Source organism: Puntigrus tetrazona, unplaced genomic scaffold (assembly GCF_018831695.1).
Source record: "Puntigrus tetrazona isolate hp1 unplaced genomic scaffold, ASM1883169v1 S000000683, whole genome shotgun sequence".
Lineage (NCBI taxonomy): Eukaryota > Metazoa > Chordata > Actinopteri > Cypriniformes > Cyprinidae > Puntigrus > Puntigrus tetrazona.
Window position 1 is genome coordinate 294,235 of NW_025048297.1, and position 6,859 is coordinate 301,093.

The following is a 6,859-nucleotide window of genomic DNA, read 5'->3' on the forward strand; positions in this document are numbered from 1 at the left end:
GAAAAGGGGTATTTCAGTTAGTGATGTATGTTTTGTTAATTTCTTTTATTTAGCACCGCTCGTTTCTTTTTCTTCTCTCTGTTTGTTTCCGTTTGTACAACCTGTGTATGTATATATATATATATATATATATATATATATATATATATATATATATATATATATATATATATATATATATATATGTATATATGTATGTGTATATGTGACCGATCGTATTGGATAAGTGATGGTGACTGACACTTGTAACAGCCAATCAGCAGTAAGTGTGACCTATTTTAGAGCAGGTTGGCTCTGTTGGGTCATGCGTCACCTCCGGCCCCGCCTTTTTTTTGGGTTTTGTTTTTTTTTTATGTTGACTTGTGTTTCAGGTATGTGTTAGCAGTTAGCTCTTCGTTTGTCTCTTTCATAATGTTGTGGACTAATCGTTTGTTATTTCATTCTAGCCTGTCTTTTCCTTTGTTTTCTGTCGATGGCCATGAGTTTAATGACTGCTGTTTATTCAGGTAAGCGATTAATACTGTTAGAAAATGGGTTGGCATGGACTGAGCGCGCAGTTTGAATAATAGGCAGTTCCCTGTACCCTAGCTTGGTATTGGTATTACTGAGGATGCCGAATCCCAATTTGTGAATGCGTGCGAGCATACTTTTTCCGGTTTGGTAAGTTTCTATTATGTGGTGGTTAAAGGGGAATATTAGTGTGTGATTTGCAAGCGGTAATGGTGTTAAATGCCCATATCTTTTTGTAGGATTCTCCCTTTCGTCCTGGGCGATTAAATGTGCCGTTCCTGACGTTCTTTTCCTGTTGCGCCGTGAACTTTCGGTTACTCGGAAGTCTTAGTTGATACGGAGATCTACTACTGCTGTTTGCTACCCGCTATCTGCTACCCGCTACCCGCTACCTGCTACCCGCTATCTGCTACCTGCTATCTACTACTGATCCCTGTGATTTGTGATTTGTATTACTGGTTATTGTGTATTTTTTGTTTTGTTGGACATTTTGTATTGTTTATATTCAACATTAGTTTGCCTTGGTTGAATTTGTTTGTTCGTTTTTTTTTTTTCTTGTGACATTATTGCCTGGATTAGTGTGTAAGGTTTTGGTTTGTTTAATGCACATTGCATATACTCATTTTATTTTTATCTTCTTACAGGAGCTGGGGTTCCACGGGTGTAGGATCTTGAGGTGGTGGTGTCACTTCATCATTTGCTGTGGACACGTTGGTGTGTGCAGTGAGTGTGTCGGTGTGTTCGGGGGTGCGTAAGTGTGCTTTTGGATAAATTCAGCACTGGTGATCACTCCCGTGTGTGACCTCAGCCCTGTGAGTTGGTTTTTTATTTTTTTTATTTTGTTTTGGCAATTTAATGCCTACATTCCTTTTGTAATAGTTTGTTTTTCTCTGTATATATATGTTTACTAAATTTTATTTGATTTACTGCAGTTACCATTGGGGGGTGCTGCCGGCAGTAGGTGATGAGGATTCAATGTGACTTTTAAATGGTGAAACAATTGTGAAAATAAATTTTGTACTTTCATACTTTACTCACGTCTCTCGCCTATTCATATGAGAATTGAACCTGTGTGGCCAAATAGTCATATTTGAGCTAGTTCTATTTCCTGGGGGAGAACTCTCCAGGTGGCGTAGTCGGATTCGCTATAGGTGAAGGATTTAAAGTTACCAGCTAACATCTGTAAGGTGTGTTCTGCTCCTCTTCCTCCATACCCTCACGCTACATTCTGGCGTAGTCGGCAGGGTCTCGTTATGGTTTAGTGCAGAGACGTGAGTATTGGTTTTGTGTTCTCTTTCTTTTTTTTTTTTTTTGGTTTGTTTGTTTTCTTTTTGCAGGAGCAGGTGTTCTAAAGTGTTCATCCGTAGTGGTGAGTGACTTGTAATTTGCAGCTATGGATGAAGAGCTACGTGAATTGCGAGAATTGGTAGCCCAATTGAGGGCAGATAATGAAAAATTGCGACAAGAGCAAGTTCTCGTTGCACAACCGGGTCCTTCTAATGTTTCCATTCCAGCAGTGGTAGATCCTCCGCCTGCTGTTCCTAGTTCTTCAGTGACGGATCGATTTGTTTTTGTTCCACGAGATCGAAATTGTTCAAAATTTAATGGTAGATCTGGCATTATGATTGAGGAGTGGGTGGAGGAGGCTCAGACCTGCATGCGACTTCGCCATTTCTCTGCAGTTGATCAAGCGTTTTTTTTGTTTGATCATTTGGAGGGAGAGGCGAGAGACGAAATTCGATATCGGCCAAGGGACGAGAGGGAGGATCCAAACAAAATTATTCAGGCATTGCGCGAATTGTATGGCTGCACTAGTTCTTATGTAGCTCTTCAAGAGTCTTTTTTTTCAGAAAACAACAGGATGGGGAGACCCTATTAGAGTTTTCCCTAGTCCTGCTAAATCTCTGGGAAAAAGTAAAGCGACCGTCGCCTCATGGTAGGCCAAGTGCAGATATTTTGTTGCGCGACCAATTCGTTGAACACGTTCGTGATGGTGCTCTTCGACGTGAACTAAAACAGTTTGTTCGTCGCCAACCTACTGCTATTTTGTTGGACGTTCGTAGCGAAGCAATGTGCTGGGAACGGGAGGGTCTGCCTGGGGGAACGCGTGGTCGTAGCCAATCCGTACCATCTGCTTATGGTATACAATATGGGGTACAGGGACACCAGCACCTGGAAAGTAGTAGTGCAGCGTGTTCTGAATTCAGTGAGTTGAGAGAAATGCTGAAAAGGCAGCAACAACAATTGAATCAATTGACTCAAAGTGTGGCTCAGATTCAAAATTTTCAACCACACTCTCAATTATCCCGGCCCGGACAGGTTATTTGTCGTCGATGTCAGCAACCTGGCCATTTTGCCAGGGAGTGTACTGGGAACGAAGGCCTCCTCGTTTTCCACCAGCACGTGCAGATTCCGCTTCGGCGAGGGGTGTGCAGTCTGGGCAACCATCGGAAAACTAGTTCCCGCTGAGCTGCAGGGCCACAGCTCGGTCGGGGGAAGGACAGGCTCGAATGTTCTAACTGATGTAAATTTTGTCTCGTTTTATGTCAACGTGTCCACAACTTGTCGTATGTATGGGCGGGGTTAAGGTACCGTGTCTGGTGGACACTGGGTCTATGGTGTCCACCATTACTGAGAGCTGTTTTGTGCAAAATTTTGGGGCTTGGGGTCAGGAACAGCTTAGGTCGTGTCATTGGTTGCAACTTCGGGCTGCGAATGGCCTTTCGATCCCATATATGGGTTACCTAGAACTAGATGTGGAGTTGTGTGGGCAGGTGGTTGCAGGTTGCGGGGTGTTGGTGGTTAGAGACCCTCCTGGTAGTATGTGTGCTCAGGTTCCTGGGGTTCTGGGAATGAACATCCTGGGCCGCTGCTATCGGGAGCTCTTTGGCCAGCATGGCACCCGACTTTTCGATCTGCCCATGGTCTCACAGGCTCCCACTTCTGTATTTCAGGCTTTACAACATTGCCACCACATTGAAGTCCAGCCAGATTTAAGTCAGGGGGGTAGAGTCAAAGTGCGGGGGCGCCAGGCGTGTCGCATCCCCGGGGGCTAGTAACCTGTTCAACACAGTATTCCGGGGGTACTGTTCTCTTTGAGCCACCCGACTCTGGCCTTCCAGCGGGGTTGTTGGCTTCTACTGCTCTGGTTCAGGTAGAACGTGGCACTGCTTACGTGCCCGTGGTTAATGTTAGCACAGCTGATGTGGTGGTATATGCTAGCACAGTGGTGGGTACGGTCAACCAGGTTTATGTGGTCAGCTTACCCCCAGAGATCTCAGAAGTTCCAGTGGTTTCGGCTAGGGTGAGTACGCAGGTCGCACAGGCTGCCCAGTCGGTACAGGAACAAATTAGGGCTATTGATTTGTCTGTACTGTCAGCAGAAGACCAAGGCAAGGTGAGGGCACTACTTGAAAAGTATGCATCTGTATTTTCCATACATGAGGGTGATTTGGGATGTACCAGTCTCATTTCCCATGAAATCCCCTTGATAGACGACGTACCCGTGAGGCAGCGTTATAGGCGCATTCCTCCGTCTGAATACGAGGTCGTCAAGGCACACATTAATCAGTTGATGGAAGCTGAAGTAATAAGGGAAAGCTGCAGCCCGTATGCGTCACCAATTGTCTTGGTTAAAAAGAAAGACGGTAGCCTACGTATGTGTGTAGACTACCGTCATTTAAATGCTAAGACAAGGAAGGACGCTTTCCCTTTGCCCGCATTGAGGAGACACTAGACTCGCTGGCGGGGCACGTTGGTTTTCCACCATGGACCTTGCCAGCGGTATAATCAGGTCCCTGTAAGTGAGGCTGATAAATCAAAGACTGCGTTTTGTACTCCATTCGGCTATTTGAATGGAACGGATGCCGCTTTGGCCTTTGTAATGCCCCCAGCACCTTCCAGCGATTAATGGAGCGGTTGTTTGGGGACCAACAGTGCCAATCTTTGCTCTTGTATTTGGACGATATCGTAGTGTTTTCGGTGTCAGTAGATCAGCATTTAGCCCGGATGGAGGTTGTCTTAAGCCGGCTGCTTAGGGAAGGCCTGAAAGCCAAGTTATCAAAATGCGCATTCTTTAAGCAGGAGGTGCAATATTTGGGGCATGTGATCTCCTCAGGAGGAGTCTCTACGGACCCAGGTAAGATCGAGGCAGTTTTAAAGTGGCCTCAGCCCAATAGTGTTTCGGGGTTGCGTTCATTTTTGGGGTTTGCTAGCTACTACCGGCGTTTTGTGGAGGGGTTCGCAAGACTGGCGGCCCCCCTCCACAGGCTGGTGGCAAAGCTGGCAGCCCCGAAAAGGTTCAAGCATGGCCCTAATGAGTTTGAGCAGGCCTGGTCTAGTGAGTGTCAGAGTGGCTTTGAGGAGTTGAGGTATAGACTTACCACAGCCCCTGTGCTCGCCTATGCAGACTTTTCACTTCCCTTTATCTTGGAGGTGGACGCTAGTCATGGGGGGCTAGGGGCAGTCCTCTCCCAAGAGCAGCAGGGTAAGGTACGTCCCATAGCTTATGGTAGCCGAGGTCTTAGGCCCACTGAGCGCAATACATCTAACTACAGTTCCATGAAGCTGGAGTTTCTTGCGCTCAAGTGGGCCATGACTGAGAAGTTTAGGGAGTACCTTCTGGGTCATAAGTGTGTAGTCTATACCGATAATAATCCTCTTAGCTACCTGACCTCTGCCAAGTTGGGTGCCATGGAACAGCGCTGGGCTGCCCAGTTGGCTGCGTTTGATTTTGAAATTAAATACAGATCTGGTAAGACAAATCGAAACGCGGATGCTTTGTCGTGTCAGAATCCCCCCGTGGCAGAAGTTCTGGACATGGGTCCAGGTGTGGTGGTTCCCACCTCATTGCGTCAAGCTAGCCGAGGGGAGGTGGTGAGTCAGGTAAATCAAATAGTATCCTTTCCTTGCTCTTCTAGGAAGGACATTGGTGACCAGCAGCAGGCTGATTCAGTTATCGGAGAGTTACTGGTGTTTTGAAGGCGGAAAGCGCCACCAAGTGTTGAGGAGCGAAAGAAACTCTCCAGGTCTGCTGTGGTCTTACTTAGACAGTGGGATCGCTTGAGGGAGATTAAAGGGGTGCTTTATCGTCGTGTGTTTCGTCCAGATGGTGGAGAAGAGGTCCTCCAAGTGTTGCTGCCATCTGCCATGAAGTCTGAGGTATTGACACAACTGCACCAACAGCATGGGCACCAGGGGGTAGAGCGTACCACACAGTTGGTGTGGCAGCGGTGCTACTGGCCTGGAATGTCGGGGGACATTGCCCGCTGGTGCCAGGAGTGTGAAAGGTGTCAGTGTGCTAAGGGTGTTCAGCCTACCCCAGTTAGCTTCATGGGACATCTGTTGGCTGCACGGCCAAACGAGATCGTGGCATTGGATTTTACTGTGTTGGAGCCTTCGAATTCTGGGGTAGAAAATGTCTTGGTCATGACTGACATTTTTTCCAAGTACACCTTAGCGGTACCGACTAGGGACCAACGAGCTGAGACTGTGGCCCAGGTTCTGGTGGCTGAGTGGTTCGGTAAGTTTGGGGTGCCGGGCCGTATCCATTCCGACCAAGGCCGTAATTTCGAGTCCGTCCTCATTCAGCAGTTGTGTCGGTTATATGGGGTGGAAAAGTCACGTACAACCCCATACCATCCAGCGGGAAACGGCCAGTGTGAGCGCTTTAATAGGACCTTACACGATCTTTTGCGCACACTGCCGTTATCTAGGAAAGGGGAGTGGCCATCTTGTCTCCCCCAGGTGCTTTTCGCCTACAACACCACACCTCACCAATCTACGGGGGAATCCCCCTACCTTCTGATGTTTGGGCAAGAGCCTAGACTTCCAGTTGATTTTTTTGCTTGGTAGGGTTGAAGAACCATTGGCAGGTAGTGTCCATCGGTGGGTGTTAGAGCATCAGAATCGGCTGCAGGTTGCTTTTGAGGGTGCTCGTGGGCGGTTGGAGGCCGCAGCCGATCGCCGGAAAGCTAGGTATGACCTTCAGGTGCGTGACATACCTCTGAGGGAGGGTCAACTTGTGTATCTTCGCGACTGTAGTGTGAGAGGTAGACATAAGATTCATGACCTCTGGAGCTCAGCGGTATACCAGATCCTGAAGGCACCGAAGGAAGGGGGTGTTGTGTACACAATTGCTCCTACTACAGATTTAAGTAAGTTAAAGCACGTACAGCGGTCTTTATTGAAGCCTCAGGTAAGAGGGGATTCCCTCCCTGACCGGCCCGATGTTCCATTGGTCGAACCTGTGCTGCCTCGTGAGGAGGAGTTGGATGAGGGAGACTTGTTTGTTTTGGTGTCAGAAGCACCACAGGTTATTAGTAGGCAAGCATCTCAAGAGATTCCCCCC

The 6,859-nt window shown here is 47.5% G+C and overlaps 1 long non-coding RNA gene across 1 annotated transcript; it reads left to right on the top strand.

Annotated features, from left to right (window-relative positions):
* Nucleotides 1–210: 210 nt before the first annotated feature.
* On the top strand, nt 211–1,543 carry LOC122334913. The gene is made up of 3 exons (XR_006248839.1): nt 211–945; nt 1,155–1,322; nt 1,443–1,543. It is a non-coding gene; the product is annotated as an uncharacterized LOC122334913 (long non-coding RNA).
* The last annotated feature ends 5,316 nt before the right edge of the window (nt 1,544–6,859 follow it).